Genomic DNA, 18,313 nt, shown 5'->3' with positions numbered 1-18,313 from the left:
AGGGGTTGTGGCCCGACGCGGTCACTCGGCCTCGGAGCCCCATCTCAGCCGGGGCGGGAGTGCAGGGGTGCGGTAGCCGCAGGTTCAGAATGAATGAACCGGGACGGTGAGGCCGGGCGGGGCCCTGTGCCTCAGGAGGCGGCTCCGGGAGGGCCGCGCGTCCTGCAGCGCCCGGCACATGCTTGCCCCTTCCTGCTGGGGTCCGGGGACGTGGGGGCTTCGCGCCCCGCCGCCCTCGCTTCCGCGATCTCCTCTGCTTTAAATGCGTTTCCGTTCGTTATCTCAGCGAAGTGATTTTGCTCTGCTTGGCAAACTCTTCTAGAGCTGTTTCTGTTTGCAGGAAATTGTTTTAACGCGAGACCGGGCGGGAATTGGGGGAAAGAGTATGGGGGACCTTGTGAAATACTTTGCCTCTGTATTTCCTGCACTTTTTAAAAATAGTTTTTTGGTTTCTTATGAATATATACTTTGACAAGTACGAATGGAACCATAGGAAATTCATCTTGGTTTTGTAAGTTCTTTACAGAAACATCAAATACTCAGATGTGAAATGTTCCTTGAAGTCCACGAAGACAAAACCTTGAGAATTTTTGATCATTTTTAATGAAGGAAATTAGCTGAACCTCTGTGTTGCTCACTATGCGAGTTCAAGTGCCTAAATTGCAAAATCGTTTGCTTGCTATAACCTGGTGAACGTGTATTTAACTTAACTTGTCGTTAAAGTTTAGGGGAAGATGGCAAGCTAAGTGAAGTGATAGACCTGTTGAAGGATGATGTATTGTGTAGTGTTCCTGCAGTTGCAGTGAAATATATCTCAGATGGGGTGTCTCTGACCTAAAGGTTCTTCATGTAGAGAAATACGACGTGTTTTGTAAGGTAGAAAGGCTTACTAGAAAGTACAGAAGTAGAACAGATTGTCATTGTGCTCTGGAGTCTGAATGATATGACCCTTCCTAATGTGGCATGAAGCAAACCTTCATTTGTTGTGTTAAAGATTTGTCTTCGACTCTGTCCAAGGCAGTTTAATGGCTGTGTGCTTTGGAGGGTACTTACGATGTGGTTTCAGTTTTAATACAATCGCATGGCCGCAATGGTCATGTTTATTGAGGCCCCAGTTGAATATGAGGGATGGAGGATAGGGTTATACACCAAATATCCTTGGATTTTTATTTGCTGGTATTCAGGTTATCGACTAAGTATAAGTAGACGGTACACATTGACATTCAAGATAACTCTCAAAAATACATAATGAACTAAAGACTTTACATATATTTTTTCCATTTTTGCTTAAGGCTGGATATATTCTGCAATAATATGAAAGCCTTGGATGGAAAAAATAAATTCTGTGGGACTTTTCTATGAACTTACAGATAGGACTTGAAGCAATAAGTTGACGTCTTGGTGATAACATCTCTAGTGAAAGTTTCCTTGGTTTGCATTTTATCTTGCAAGAGGTGGTTTTACTTCAATGCCGTTTATAGCGAAAGGAACTGTTTTCTCTAATTTCTAGGATGGATTGAAAGATTACACAATTTTTTTTCCCTATTGCCCATGCTTATATTATGTAGGCTTTTCCATAGTTGGTGAACACGTTTATATTTTATATCAGAATTAAGAAGTTTGCCTGTTTTCTGTCAACTACAATACAAGGTTCTATGTGGAATATAATGGTGGTGGCAGGGGGGTACTGCTGTCCTGAATGATGGGAACATAGTGTCTCTCACTGGCCAGTGTGAGACCACACAAAGGGTCTCAAAAAGGGCATTATTTACATTTGCAAAAGACTTCAACCACTTGGTACCTGCAGAAATCTTGTGAAGTGAACGATACTGTTTTAGGGCCTAAAAGCCCATTCAAAGGACTTTTCCTAGGGCTTTTCAAAGCTAGCAGAGGAGGCAGAACTTGGATCTTGACCCAGTGGACCTTCCCCTGCCTCTTGTTATTGTGAAATGACATAATACATGTAAAAAAGTACCTTAACAACTGTAACTATACACATAAAGATGATTTTTTAAATTACTCATCACCCAGTTGCTATTGCGGTCAAATTCCCATTTCTAATCCAGCAGTAAATTCTGTAGGCTCTATTTTTCAAATCTCAGACAGTAAAGAGCCTGTCTGCAATGTGGGAGACCTGGGTTTGACCCCTGGGTTGGGAAGATTCGCTGGAGAAGGAAATGGCAACCCACTCCAGTATTCTTGCCTGGAAAACCCCATGGACGGAGGAGCCTGGTGGGCTACAGTCCACAGGATTGCAAAGAGTTGGACATGGCTGAGTCACTAACACATACCGACACCCACACCCACCCCTGAATCAGATACGTTTCCCTGTCTGTCTGAAACCACTATTCAGTTCCATCATTTGTTGCCTGGCCTACTGTATTGATCTTTTAAACAGCAGCTAGTGTTACTTTTAAAAATACAAATCTAGTCCTTCTGCCACTTAGAACTCCACAAAGGTTTTCCATTGCATTTAGAATCTTGACTTTGTTTCCTCCTAGCTACAAGGCTCTCCATGCATCTGGGATCTACCTCCCTCTGAGACCACGTCCCGCATTTCTCTCCTTAGGTCGCCCCATTGCAGCCATCCTGCCACTTTGCTGTACCCTGAACAGTAAGAGGCTCTGCATGTTCAGTCACAGGGCTTTCCTTCTGTTTATTGCATTGCTAACTTTGCCGTATTACTCAGTTCTCGACTTACATGTTCTGTCCTCAGAGAGGTTTACCTAAACTGTCCTAAAACACGGTCCTCGCTCCTCCCCCATAATTGCTCTTTATCCCCTGTTTCCCTCTCTTCGGTATAGCATTCATCATTACTCAAAGTCACATTATTTACTCTTTGTCTCTACTCTCCATGAAACTCCATGAAGGCACGATTTTGCTCAGATCCCTCCAACGCATAATCTACAAATCTAATGCCTAGACTTTGAAATACTGATTGAATGAATGCTATTCAATCTTTTTGGAAGAAAACTTTAGGAGAGTTATTCCATATAATTTATTGTCACTGCCTAGTAGATTCTATCTGAATTGATGTCTGAGCTGAAAGTTTCTAATTCTACCCATAAGATTCATTAAAAACAAATCAGTCTTTTGTTGACTAGGAAATACATAGAGCACCTTTGAAAAGTTCTGAAGGATACGTAGAGGAAGATTAAGACTCTTATTCAGCATTCTAGTTCCCCTCCCCAGACAGCCACAACTTTTATTGTATGTTTTTCCTGAAAGACCAGAGAGACTTCGTGAGTCTATGTTCGGCCTGTTCTCCTGCTCCCCAAATAAATGGGCTTCCCAGGTGGCACTATTGGTAAAGAACCCTCCTGCTAAGAGGAGGTCATGACAACCCACTTCAGTATTCTTACCTGGAGAATTCCATGGACAGAGGAGCCTGGTAGGCTACCTACAGTAGGATTGCCAAGTCTGACAAAACTGAAGCGACTTCGCACACACACATGAAGTAAATACTGTATCTTAATTCCTCCCTTTGCCCCTAAATATATCTTTGAGGTGACTAGTTTTTTTTAAAGGACTGTTTTGAGAAACCTTGTGGTTAGACCTTCATTTTACTAATTGCATATTGATAACTTCTAGATTGTTCCCTGTATTTTGCTATACAAACTGCTGTGATGTAGTCTTACACAGTGATATTTTGCAAATATATGAGTTACACGGAATCTTGGCAGTTATGTGTTTAGCTTGAATTATAGAATTTGCTTTTCTTTCCTCTTTTTCCCGAGCTAAATGTCTTTTAGTTTATATAAAAATGACAGAGCAATTAAAGCTTAAAGTCACATAGGGTGAAAGCTCCCTAAAATAAAAGGTCCTCCTTAATCTATCTGTCATAAAGAATCAGAGTTATTTTGGGAACAGATAAAAGATCTGTAGTTGCGGCTTGGTTAAAAACAAATTTGTGTGTTTTACATGTTACATTGACAGAATGATATTCCTTTAATTTTCTTCTCAAAATTAATCATGAAATCAATAAAATATAGCCTAAGCAAACAGTTACTAAGTTACTCAAGGAGTTGACTTATTTGATTAAAACCTAGCAAACCAACCTTCTGAGATTAGAGTTTCATCAGTTTTTCCTACAATTTGTTTTTCTGTTTCATGAGGTTTAGTTTCAAATTCTTAAAAATGTAATCTGATGTTGTACTGAGTCTTGAGTTCTGTTTTTTATTTTAATAATTTTTATTTTGAAAAAATAGGTTTTTTGTCACTAAAAGTGATACATATTTTAATATCATTAGTACATAAGGTAGTTTTTAGTAAGAAAAGTAATTCAGAAAACCAACCCCTTTTTTAAGCCCTGAAAATCTTTGGCTGATGATGGGTTTTTTTCCCATTTAAGAAAAAAAAAGTCATGAAAAACTTACCATGATCTGAAGATGCACTTGTTATAAATTGTAATGAAAACATTTTTAGGAAGCAGATAACCCCATATAGTAAAAATATGAGTAGAAACTGGTTTTTAGCTCTTTTGGTGGTTGTTCCAATTTAAGAATCCTCTGTGCTTCTTCCTAGTACAGTCAGCTGTATTTTTTTGCATATGACTTCTGGGCATTCAGGTTCTTGACAAGCTTATTTGTGAACTCCCTCAGTCTCCATGGATTCTAGGTTGGAGTCCCTGAACTACTGTTTAATCACTGTAGTGATTAAACTTTCAGTCTGTATGGATATTGTTTAATATGCTACCTAATGTTTTGATTATGGAATGTAGGCATAATCGAAAGTAGGTTAAAATAGCAGTCAGTTGAGTTTTTTTAAGCTCCTCTTTGTCATGCACTTTGTTCAGGCCTGATTGATCAACTCACACAATAGAAATTGAGTTTTGTCAAATTATTAAGTACTTCCTGTGTAACCGGCCTTCTAAATAATTGTATGAGAAGTATTTCTCATTTGCTTTGTAGAGGTTCTGAGTTTTTTCCACACTTGTGATGACTGCCAGCTGTGTACAGTAGAGAACATTATCCTACTTCTCTGATGAGGAGACTGTAGGCCAAAGAAATCGAATGACTAAGATTCCTGGCTGGCAAGTTAGTATTTATACTTTTTTCCCTGTGCTGTCTATAGTGATTTGTTTTACCTGTGTGTAAATGGATTTAAGAAGAAAATAACTTCCCTGCCTTGGATTCAAGTAGTATGGATTCTGAACATACATTTGAGTCTGAGTTATGGATGCATAAACAGTGTAGAAATAAACAGCAGAACCAAGGAAATGAGGATTGCTTTCAACAGGGGCTTTGGACATTACAGTTCTAGTCAACCTGGTTCTGATGTGGCTGCTTAATGTTACATGATTTTACTTGCTAAAACCAAAATAGATCTGAAAGGCATAGTGTATGTAGCAGTGTTACATTAAGAAATAAGGATTCTTCCCCCCCCCCCCACCCCCCTTATTAAAGATTTCTTCTTGGTTTATTTGCAAATGTAATACAGGACATCTGTGGATTTACAAATTAGGATATGAAAAATAGGGGTTCAGTTAACTTCAGTTAAAATCTTAGCAGCTTTTAAAAATGCTTCCCAAGTGAAGTTTTTTTGGTTTTGGTCTTTTTAATATTAAGTAGTAATGTTTGGTTTGTAGATTACGAAGGATGTAGGATCACCGTAGTCTAAGAGAGTGAGATCTGTGGCTGGCATTTCAGGCGACAGAAACTATTAAATGTGTGGTTGGAAGACCTGGGGAACTGGGAATCTACGGAAGGAATTCTTCGTCATCAAGTTTTTCAAGAGCTGCACCACACCATTCAGGGTGTTGTATGTTTGTTAAAATTCCGGATGTAGCTATTGTAAAATCCCCTGAAGATACTTAGGAATAGACATTTTTATAATTTGGGGTTGGCCTGTAGCTCAGATGTTTCTGAATAATTAGGATTTGGCAATAATTTGAAGTACATTTAGGTACTGATTTCAGAATCTAATGTTGACATATTTTGCCTTTTTTTAATTTTAATTGACTGTTTTGTCTTCATATTTTCAAACTCCTTTAGTAGTATTCTTGCCTGGGAAATCCCATGGGCAGAGGAGCCTGGCGGATTACAGTCCATAGGGTCGCAGTGTCAGACGTGACTGAAGCGACTTAGCGCGGGATAGCATTAGTTTCCAGTGGTGTCACAATATGCCAGTGTCAGAGGCTTAGTCTGTTTTGGGCAGATCGGTTTCTGTTTTTAAGAGTCTGTCACAATCCAGTGGTTGAAGGCTCTGTAGTCTAGAAAAATACTAGAAAGAAGGGCAATAAATGTTATCTTTGTGTCTTGAGACTATGGGTGCTTTTTATATCTTCATGGCTTTCTAAGATTTCTTTGTAGTTTATACTAAGGAAAACGATATTGCTGTAAAGTCAGTGTGTTTTTAGTGACCTTTAAGGGTCATTGGGATTACTGTCCCCTTTACCTCCTTAGCCTGTTGTTCAGTCACCGTGTTGTTCAGCTGCTCTGTCGTGTCTGACTCTTTGCAACCCCATGGATTGCAGCATGCCAGGCTTCCCTTTCCTTCACCGTCTCCTTGAGTTTGCTCAGACTCGTGTCTGTTGAGTCAATGATGCCATCCACCCATCTCATCCTCTCTTACCCCTCCTGCCCTCAATCTTTCCCAGCATCAGGGTCTTTACCAAGAAGTTGGCTCTTTGCATTAGGTGGCCAAAGTATTGGAGCTTCAGCTTCAGTCCTAATGAATATTCAGGGTTGATTTCCTTTCAGATTAACTGGTTTGATCTCCTTCCTGTCCAAGGGACTCAAGAGTCTCTCCAGCACCACAGTTGGAAAGCATCAGTTCATTTCACTCAGCCTTCTTTATGGTCCCAACTCTCACATTCGTGACTACTGGAAAAATCGTAGCTTTGATTATATGGACCTTTGTTTACGTCGGCAAAGTAATGCCTCTACTTTTTAATATGCTGTCTAGGTTTGTCATAGCTTTTCTTCTAAGGAGCAAGCGTCTTTTAATTTCATGGCTGCAGTCACCATCTGCAGTGATTTTGGAGCCCAGGAAAATAAACTCTGTCACTGTTTCCATTTTTTCCCCCATCTGTTTGCCATGAGGTGATGGGACCGGATGCTATAATCTTAGTTTTTTGAATGTTGGGATTTAAGCCAGCTCTTTCACCTTCATCAAGAGGCTCTTTAGTTCCTCTTTGCTTTCTGCCATTAGAGTGATGTCATCAGCATATCTGAGGTTATTGATATTTCTTCCGGCAATCTGGATTCCAGCTTGAGCTTCATAATGCAAAATTCAGACTTAAATTGGAGAAAAATAGGGAAAACCGCTTGGCCATTCAAGTGTGGCCTAAATCAAATCCCTTATACACTGGAAGTGACAAATAGATTCAAGGGATTAGATCTGATAAGAGTGCCTGAAGAACTATGGACAGAGGTTCGTAATGTACAGGAGGCGGTGATCAAAACCATCCTTGAGAAAACGAAATGTAAAAAGGCAGAATGGTTGTCTGAGGAGGCCTTCCCAATACCTGAGAAAAGAAGAGAAATGAACGGCGAAAGAGAAAGGAAAGATGCACCCATCTGAATGCAGAGTTCCAAAGAACAGCAAGGAGAGGTAAGAGAGCCTTCTTCAGTGAACAGTGCAGAGAAGCAGGAAAACGATAGAATGGGAAGACCAGAGAGCTCTTCAGGAAAATCAGAGACACCCCTTACCATTGGATGGTGGCCAAAGAGGCCGTCGTAGGGTAGAAGGAGCCCGAGGCCAAAGCTCAGTCTTCTGTACCATTGTGGTTTGTCTGCCTTTTACCATCCATTCATAAAACATGCTTCAGTTCAATTAAATGGATATTTGTTGACGGCATAGTATGTATTCACTAAACCAGGTAAACAAGACAGGTATCCCTGTCTGGTGAAACAGTTGTGAAACAGGAAATTACTGTGAGGTGTGTTATGAAAGAAGGAAAACCTGGAGTACCATGGTCAGAGGAAAGGCATCTGCTGAGGAATGTTTTTAAATTTGAAAAGGAGGAGGGAGAGCGTGGACACAGGGAATAGCAAATACGAATACTGGAAGGGGAGAGAGAGCAAACGGACGCATCATAGATTCCAGAAATCCAGTGCGGGAGGTGGGTAGTGCCTTACCGTCGCTTAGTTAGAGGCTTCTGCGGGAGTCCTGTTTAGGACTGTAGTTTGCCTCAAGATGGAATGCCTCTCTGGGGCGGCAGGGTCCTGTCCTGCTCTTCTGGGCCCCTGGATCTGGGGGCGTCTGGGGTTCCAGTGAGAAGGAACTACAGAGCAGATGGGGAAATACGTTTGAGGTGTCACTGCCTCAGACCATGACCTCTCCAGTGTGAGTTTGAAACAAGATGGTTTTCATTCAGTAAGCCTAAAAATAGATTATGTTACACTCGTTTACATATTAAATTGAATTTTGTGTTTTCCACTGGAGGGTATGTACCTACTTAATTTCCTCACTGCCTCAGAGAGACTAAGGAAAAGTACTTTCCAGTAAAATTCCCCCGACACTTGCACATACGGTTATTCTTGCTTTGGCGTTAAAGAAGTCATTTCTTTTCATAGTGGGTGGCACAGTCTTTTACCTTTAGTTATAAGAGAGCTGTCCCCATTAGGTAATAACCGCCGCCCCCCACCCCCCACCCCTGTGAAGTACTGTCTGCCCTGTCTTTATTGTGGTGGTTCAGATAAGGGTTAAACTAAAAGGGTTGCGATCTCAATTCAGGTTCCTGCCACTGACTGTGATTAGAAATCAGAACACTTGGCCAAACCTTGTCTGTTTCTTATCAGAATCTTTTCCCCGTTTAACTGGGCGGGTTGCTGATGTATTGAGTAGTAGGAACTAGAAGATATTTTCTGTGAAGACTTGTTTATAATCTGAGCAGTTAGTTTATGGTTGTGCATCAGAACTCTTTGGGCATTTATAAATTGAACAGTTGTCAGCCCCAGCCTGGTTTTTTGTTATGTTTTGTCTTAAGATCTCCAGATGATTTTGTAGGGTGTACCTTGCAGAAACAGTGGCCTTGTATGTGCTTGGCTCCAGTGCAAAGATAGGTAGAATGTGGTGGAATTAAAATCACATGTACAGCTACCTTATCATATATAGAAAACAAAGGCATCAGTGAGGATGTTGACGGCTGACATTCTCAGTGGGGAGATCCCTCCAGATCAGTGTAGGGAAAGAGGTTTTTAGGGGAGTGACATTGGAGCTGAATTTTGAAAGATAAGGGGAAAAGTGGAGTGTGGGGAGAATGTTATTCCAGGTTAGACATACCAAACTCTAGGAAGACACTTGAGCAGTGCTAAAACCGTAATGTGAGTCAGCACTTACTTGCTTGGCCCATAGACACTTCATATGCAGTCTTTTAATTTGAAGGTTTTTTTCCTTTAGAAGTGTGTAGTTCATGGATTTATAGTCATTTGCTAAAAATCCAATTAATATAGTAATACAGAATGTTACATACTAAAAATAATCAAGTAATATGGATAATTATTTCCCCTTTACTTTCTTTTGCTGTTCTGATCTCCACTTTGTAGATAAAAATGAATATGAAAACTTACTGAATATGAAAGGAAAACCAAATGCTTCCATTTTTTGATGTACAAATCACATATCATAAAATTCACTCTTTAAAATGTATAATCCTGTGTTTTTAACATATTCACGAAGTTGTGCAGCTATCAACACTATCTAATTACAGAACTTTTTCATCACCTGAAAAAAGAAACCCTGCATCTTCAGCAGTTCTTCTCTCTCCTCACTCCCTCAGCCCCTGGCCACCACTTAGCCACTTTCTGTCTCTGTGTGTTCACCTATTCTGGGCATTTCATGTACACGGAATCACATAATATGGCTTTGGTGTCTGAGCATGTTTTCAAGGTTAATCCATATTGTAGTACGTATCCATACTTTATTCCCTTACAGACTTTTTTTTTGGACTGACATTTTTCTAAATAAATACTTTAAAGAAATTAAATGTTGAATGAAGCAAAGCAGTTTTAAATCTGTTGGTTTCCATAAAACTAATCACATTTGAAATCTGTATTGCTCTCGAAAATTTAAGAAATTTCTTTAGCCTTGTGAGTCATTATTATTTTTAAATTGTCAGTGGGCAGTAAATTTTTATTTTAAAGACTGAATTTTGGGAATTCGGTGGTGGTCCAGGGGTTAGGAACTCAGCATTTTCACTGCTGAGTGGCTGGAATCCACTGCCTGGATTCAGCCCTTGGTCAGGGAGCTAAGATCCTGTAAGCCTAGCAGCAAAGCCAGAAATAAAAAAGATTGGATTTTATCACTGGATACTGAGAAATTTGAGCCAATTCTGGTAAATAATGAGTAGGAACCAGCATTGACTTTTATTTTTTTCTCAAGGGTTAAGAAACTATGTGACCTTGGCCGAGTCAGTTTCTCTGGGCCTCCATTATATCTGATTCCTTTTTTAAAACTTTTCATTAAGAAGCTATGATTATTTAATCTTGGAACTGATTTTCCTTTTTAGGCCTTAAAATTGGCCCTTAAGCAATTCTCAAAAAAACAGGGGGGGGCACAACTGCTGAGTAGTAGCAGTATTCTGAAATTTTATATAGCTTTCCAGTATAATTAATAAGAAGGCCTTTGTCCTGGGTTTCGAGTCTCTCCAATTGCCTACCAAGTCTGCTTAGATGTCTTGAAGACATTTTGAAATCAGTTTTTATTTTACGGTGGAATATATTCATTTTGCTGTCTCCCCTCCCTTGCATCAGTATTTCCAGTGTTTCTTTTCTTTATTAATTACACTAACATTAACTGAGTTGCCTGCCATTTACGTCTCTCCCCACCCCCTTAGACATTCAGTCTGTTACTAAGCCAGTGGATTGAACCTCAGAAATTCCTCTGCTTCTCTTAACCTATTCCTGTTTCTCATCCTTCCAGTTATCTTTGTATGTGGGCTCTTACCCGCTCCTGTACTTTTTTTTTTTTTTGCATTAATCAGAGAACACATCTATCTTCACTTACACACACACGTGCATGCTCTCTCTCACTCTCTTCATTTTCCACCTTGCCACATTATTCTAAAAAACACCCAGTGTGATCATGGTGAGCTTAGGCTCGAGTTCGTATTCCTTGGCTTGGCAGGCAAGGCAAACTTCGTCTTTTCTTCACTGACATTTCCTTCCTTGTCTCCCCTCTCCCATACAACTGCTGATACTGATGGTGTTTACAAGTTAAAATGATATATTTTCTAACTTTTGAATTATGACATGTTGGCAAGAGAACATCCTTCGTATGAAGTGTTACTGCCCAGCATTCTGTGTTGGTTGAGTTTGGGTTGTTTTTTTTTTTTTTACTCTCTCAGAGAATCTTGACTGTAGTCATCTTGGTTATATTCCTAGCATTAAGTATATCATGGTTTAGAAACTAGCATACTATTTTCTACATGAAAAGAAAATCAGGCATAAAATTGAAGTCATTTGCTTTATTTTCTAGGATCCTATAAAGGCACTCTAGGAAACAAATGTCCTATTGTTAATTGAGTCATCGAAGTGAAAATTTTTTAACTTTTGACAAATAAAAATTGTAAGTATTTAAATTGTATGAGGTGATGTTTTGATGTATGTATGCATTGTGAAATGATTACCTCAAGCCAACATCTGTCCTTACCTTTGTTGTTTTTGTTCTGGTAGTCAGAAAGAATACTTATTAGCAAATTTCAAGTATACACTGTGTTAACTATAGTCAGCTGTTGTACATTAGGTTACCAGAAACAGCTGTTGTACATTAGGTTACCAGAACTTATCTTCTGAAAGTTTACATCCTTTGGTCATATATTCTCTTTCCCTCCTCCTCTCAGACTCTGATAACCACCTTTCTAATCTGTTACGAGTTTTACTTTAAACAAATCGTTTTTAAGATTCTGCACATAGGTGACACTATGCCTTTCTGTGTCTGGCTTACCACGCTTAGCATTGTATCCCTGGGTTCATCCACATTGTTACAAATGGCAAGATTTCATTCTTTTTTTACATCTGGTGAAAAGATACTTTAATTTGTTCTCTGTAATCAGACAAATAATTTGGCACTACTTGGGTCAGGGTTTTGAGTGCCTTTTATATGCTTATGTTTTGTTTTATTTTACATTCTTTTCTTGGCTACACCATGCAGCTTGTTTCCAACCAGGGATTGAACCTGTGTCCCCTGCAGTGGAAGCTTGGAGTCTTGAACACCGGACCACCAGACAAGTTCCCTGTATATGCTTTTTAAAATGCCTGCCCTCGTGGTTCCTGCAGATACACTAGCCTTTTGTTTTCTGCTGCTGAATTGATAACAGCGGGTTAGTTGTAACCGGGCCATAAACAGGCGGTGGAGAAGCCCAGTGCCGCCTCCTGTCATGGCAGGGCTTGCGCCAGCGGGTCCTTACTGTGTTAGTGTGCAGTGGGACTCGGATAGCCAGGAAGCTAGTCCTCATCAGTGAGCAGCCTTTCACTCCTTAAGCCCCTCAGGTAGGACTTTAAAATGCAGATGTTTAGGTTTACTGTCTTCCGAGGTGGCGAAGTAGTAAAGAATCCACCTACCAATGCTAGAGACGCCAGAGACAAGGGTTTGATCCCTGGGTCAGAAGCTCCCTTGGAGTAGGAAATGGCAACCTGCTCCAGTGTCTTTGCCTGGAAGATCTCATGGACAGATGAGCCTGACGGGCTACAGTCCATGGGGGTCACATGGGTTGGACATGACTGAGTGACAGCACGTGTGTGCACGCACGCACACGTATAATGAGAGAAGAAAATAGAACTGGGACGTTTCCTCTTTTATAACAATTTTAATATTTTAAGAATGCACACATATACTCCTTTACTGTAAAGTGTTTACTTGATTAGTTCATTTGGATCATCAGGCCAATTAGGGTTATATATTTATGTAAATTATGACCAGTGAATGTTAATATTTTAAACATTAAGAGTATTAGTATGCTGAGTATCAACTGTGTTCCTTATACTGATTGTTGATAGGTATCTCTGTGGTTTATGGCAGATTAAAACAAATACTTGAGATAATTTTTTCTGCTTGGTACATATCATCTACTTCATTTTGCTGTTAGCTGGCATGTATAGTCAGAATGCTTTAATTAAAATATTTGCTTTTAGTATATAAACACACTAACATTCATTTTTATAAAAAGATCATGTCCGCCCCCCAACACACTTATTTATTTATTTATTTATTTATTTAATTTTTGGGCCTCTCCGCGTGGCATGTGGGATTACTTTCCCGACCAGGGTTGCAACCCGCACCCCACAGTAGTGGAGGTGTGGAGTCTCAACCACTGGACTACCAGCAAGTCCCAAAGATTGTGTCTTTTAGAGCCCCAGATACATGTTGTAATCCAAGTCCAAAGATTCACATTATAATTATAAAATTATAGGTGTTTCACATTATCATACTATTTATTCTGTCATTTATATTAATAGAGTTAATCATACAACTTCTGTTGGAAAACAGTTGTCTTGAAAAAAATGTGATTGTGAACTATAGAAATGTTGCCCATTTTGCTCAATATCAAGAGTCTTATTGTTCTCACATCTACTGAAAATGATTTATAGTGAAAGTGAGAAAGATTGAGACGGGATATTTGTATCCTCTGGCAGGAAAATCACCTTCCTTAATATTGATGTGTGCAGCATGCTTTTTTCTATAGATTATTTTTGATGCCCAAATGCGTGAAGTTGTTACCTCAAAGTATTGCCAAGCTGTGTACAGAATTGCTGGACCCTAAATCTTTCATCAGGGTATTGGAGATTACCTGGCTGGGAAGAAGCTGGTTGTATAGTTGTTGGGAGTTCTACCATGATTGTGAAATTCTGTTTGGGTCATTCACACCTGGGTGTGGCTTACTTTGAGCGTATTATCAGATTGTTTTCTAAAGAGCATCTAGCTGAGGTCCTCTGCCTTGAAAGTTGAGGAAGGGTGGGTCTTAGTTCGTACAGGGTTGGTCCTGACTTCTGTGAAACTCACTTTGATACCAGTAAATTGCCTTTGAATCCTGAGTTTGATTATTTTCTACTTATTGGATATGGGCACTGTGGCTTCCGCCAGTGTCAAGTGAAGGGGCTCCCAGACACCTGGGGACTGAGGTGCTTGTGTGGGCAGCTCTAGACTTGGCATTTCCTTGACTGGCACAGCTGCCCTCCTGCTTCTTAGCTGTCCTTTGTGTCTTGCTGAGTGTGGAGGGTCAGAGGGGTGGGGTGGTACCAGGCAGTGTGCAGGCTGGGCTCATCCGTTCCTCTGGCAGTTCTGTGAACACCTGCGCGCTGTCACACGTCAGGTTGTTACTTAGGTGACTAAAGGATGAGAAGAGAACTTCAGGCCACTGTAGACGTAGCAGCTATAGGAAGCACACACTGTGCTAGAGCAGATCAAAGCTATATTTTCTGTTTGTAGCTCTGATACACCTTTTAGTTGGAGAAGGAAATGAAAACCCACTCTAGTGTTCTTGCCTGGAGAATTCCATGGACAGAGGAGCCCGGTGGGCTATAGTCCATGGAGTCGCAAGAGTTGGATATGACTTACCTACTAAATCATCATCATCACCACACCTTTTAGTTATAAACTCCTTGTCATTCTCCTGAGTCTGGGGTCAGAAACAAAGAAGTTGAGGTTATTAAAATTTAGCCACTGAGAGAAGGACCCCCAGCTGGGATCCAGAACTCTGAAGCGAGTCTAGCCCTCTGATGGGGGTTCCAGGGGGATGCTCTGACAATCAAACTGGTTCTTTCGGCCAGCGTCAGGGATCATGTTCTATTTAATGGCCACACGCAAGAGAATATTCTATTCTAAAAGACTCCTTGCAGAGGCTAACAGCTCCCGCCTCCTTGAAAGGAGGATGGTCCCTCTAGAGCACTGGTTCTGAGTTAATAAAAGAATGTGTGGATAGAGAGACAGGCAGCAGCACAAACAGCCACATTTCTAGAAGTTTCTAAGCAGTGTGCAGGGCAGTGGTAGAGGGAGTAGGAATGAACAGGCGAAGGACCTGGGGTCATGAGGTTGTTGGGCTGGCGGAGCCAGTGACCAGGAAGGTTCTAGTCTGTTCTGCCTCACGGCAGCTTTATGTGATCACGCTGCCCAGGCCTGGAATCGGGCCGCACCAGCCGCCTCTAGACCACGGACTCGCGCGAAGTGAGCGAGCTTCGAGCCGTCGTGAAAATATGTAAGCAGGACCAGAGCGATCTGCACACTGAGAAAATGTACGTCCTGGGGGAGTAGGTGGAGAGCATTGGGGGTAAAATACTACCTGCTGCTCATAAAACTAAATCGGAAGAAAATACCAAGGAAGAAAAAACAGATACTAAGAAGGCGGAGGAAAACAAAAAGACAAACCCATCAAGTGAGGAAAGTGATCTAGAAGTTGACAGTGAAGGTGATTGAACCAGACGCTGATGCCTCTCAGGAAATGGGAGATGAGAATGTAGAGATAACTGAGGAGATGATGGATCAGGCAAATGATAAAAAAAAGTGGCTGCCATTGATGCCCTAAGTGATGGTGAACTCCAGAAAGCCATTGACTTGTTCACAGATGCCATCGAGCTAAAGCCTCGTTTGGCAGTTTTGTATGCCAAGAGAGCCAGTGTCCTCACCAAATTACAGAAGCCAAATGCTGCCATCTGAGACTGACAGCTATTGAAATAAATCCTGGTTCAGCTCAGCCATACAAGTAAGTGGCAGGGGAAAGCACACAGACTTCTGGGCCGTTGGGAAGAGGCTGCCCATGATCTTGCCCTTGCCTGTAAGCTGGATTATGATGAAGATGTTAGTGCAGTGCTGAAGGAAGTTCAGCCAAGGGCCCAGAAAATTGCTGAACATCGGAGAAAGTGTGAGTGAAAACGTTAAGAGCCCAGGATCAGAGGAAGAGTAGAAAGGGTTAAGAAGGCTCGGAAAGAACATGGGAGAGCCCAGAGGGAGGAAGAAGCCAGATGACAGTCAGGTTCTCAGTATGGCTGTTTTCCATTCCTGGGGGAATGCTTGGTAATTTTCCTGGAGAAATGCCTGGAATGGGAGGGGGCATGCCTGGAATGCTGGGAAAGCCTAGGCTCAATGAAATTAGTAGTGATCCAGAGGTCCTGCATTGCAGGCATGCAGGATCCAGAAGTTATGGTGGCCTTCCAGGATGTGACCCAGAACCCGGCAAATATGTCAAAATATCAGAGCAACCCAAAGGTTAGGAATTTCATCAGTAAATTCTCGGCCAAATTTGGAGATCAAGCATAATGCCCTTCTGACATAAAGCCCTGCTGCAGGAAAAGCAACTTAGATCACCTCATGGATGTTGCAGTGATACAAACCAGTGTACCACTGACCTTCTCATAAAGAAAGCTGGGGTGCTTTGAAGGTAATCCCTTCCCCTTTGCCCCAAATGCAGCTGAAAACATTTTACAGCAGTTTGCCGTTAGGGTATTCATTCAGATAATGTTTTCCGACCAGAAATTAAAAACTTGAAGCAATTTTTAAACCTTAAAAATATTTAAAATTAAAAAGGTGTATTAACCCCCTACATTTTTCTTTACTAATCATTTTGATTTTTTCCTCTGAATTGATTAGGCAAGGAAGATACATCAGTATGGAAGATTTATTGTTCCAAGTTTGAGTGAAATAAAGATTTGTTAGTGGGAGGCTAATAAAACATTTAAATGGATAAAGTTTGAGTTGGACATACAGTTACTGAGGCATTCTGATTTGTCTTTTTAATTGCTTTGTTGTTATCATTTTAAATGATTTGCTTCTGTAACTCTTGGGACCACCAGTATTGCAGTAGGACCTGGGGAGGGACTGGAAGCGCTTGGCAGGGCAGCAGCTGTCTTCCTGCATTTTAAATCACAGGTCCTCTTGTGCACATGCATTTAAACCTTACACTGTGGTGAAGGGACGGTTTTTATAATGCTGCAGTAAAACTGGATTACTTAGCTCTGTTCTTGTCTGATATCTAAAATAAATGTTTCATATTTCCACAAAAAAAAAAAAAACCCAAACTGGTTCTTGGTGTGGAGTAAGCTGCTGTTAGATGAATGTGCAGCTGGGATATTGATTGGGTAGTGCTGACAGGCGCTTCGGGTGGGCTAGAAGCCTGAAGAAGCGAGTCCATCCTTGCAGCTTAAGCAACCACCTGTGTACAGAGGTCAACAGCGAGCCCTGGAAGAGCAGAAATATGGTTTGCAAAATTCCACCCCCAGAGTCATAAGTACAGAATTTATTTCAGTTGAAAGATATTTAGAGAAGAGCAGGAATCCCCTGAGATGTGGCAATATTTGGCTTGACTTGAGTCCTACAGAGTTAGGAATTTATTCAGGTTTTTAAAATGTGTGTGTATTTCTTTTGATTGTCGTTTTTTTTGAAAGCATTATGTACTCTTTGTTCCACATCGTTAAATCCCCCACTTTGTTTAGTCAGCCCTCAAATCTCAGGAAAGACAGAACTGCATGCCTTCAAGTGGGGATTAGAGAGAGAGTATGCTAAGGGAGACAAGGTCGCCTGTCCTTGATGGCCCTACATCAGCCTTAAAGACACTGCTTCGTACACTACCAGAGCAAATTAAGAGACATGTTGATTCACCTAACGTGAATGCAGAGGTGTGAGGCTCTGCTGGATGCTGAGGATTCCAGACTCTAAACTGTGATGTATGAAAAGAGCTCTTGACTATAGAGTGGCCTTTTGGTCTGTGTTCTGCCACTTGATAGGTTTCTGTGCACATTTCAGAGGATTACATGAAACTGTATAGTATGTGAACATCCAGGTCAATTTTAAGGATCAGTCAGTTGTCAATTCCTGCACCTTAGAGTTATAACTAAATGCATCTAGCTATCCAGTTCTTTAGGCTCTGAAAGTTCAATGTCCTGCCCAAAGTTTGGCCATTTATTAGTAGTTTAAGGTCTTGAGGTTTCCTTTTGTGTATGTGGTTCTGGCATTGTACGTGGTATAACCCAGACAAGGTCTTTTAGTTGCAAACATTTTGCATGTTTAGTGACTTTTATTGAGTTAGGAGTTTAGCAGCAAATGGTGTGCCCCACCTTGTTGGCTCTTGGTTTTTCCCCTCTTTTCTCATTTCTCTTGCACTGCTCCACTGCTTAGATTCTCTCGTGTCTGGTCAAATTGTGTTGCTCCTGCCCCCAAATCCTAGCAATTACTCACTCAGGCTTAGAATAAAGAATCCCGTTTCCCTAAATTAAGACCCGTTTCCTTCCCTCAGTAAGCTCATGGCACATACTATACTTTTTTCTTTTAAATCAACTTTAAATTTACATACAATTACATGCACTCACTTTAAGTGTACAGCTTGAGTTTTGACAAATGTGTACAGCTGTGAAACCGCCGTCTAAGTTAAGATTTAGAACAT

At 40.9% G+C, this 18,313-nt stretch overlaps 1 protein-coding gene and 1 pseudogene across 2 annotated transcripts in view; both read left to right on the top strand.

Moving 5' to 3' along the window:
• Nucleotides 1–18,313, top strand: part of UBE2N (ubiquitin conjugating enzyme E2 N) — a 41,479-nt gene that overhangs the window by 479 nt on the left and 22,687 nt on the right. The gene's annotated exons all lie outside the window — the stretch shown is intronic.
• Nucleotides 94–16,946, top strand: LOC105614911 (hsc70-interacting protein-like; annotated as a pseudogene).

The sequence above is a fragment of the Ovis aries genome, chromosome 3 (genome assembly GCF_016772045.2).
Source record: "Ovis aries strain OAR_USU_Benz2616 breed Rambouillet chromosome 3, ARS-UI_Ramb_v3.0, whole genome shotgun sequence".
Lineage (NCBI taxonomy): Eukaryota > Metazoa > Chordata > Mammalia > Artiodactyla > Bovidae > Ovis > Ovis aries.
This window is presented reverse-complemented; position numbering and strand designations above follow the sequence as displayed.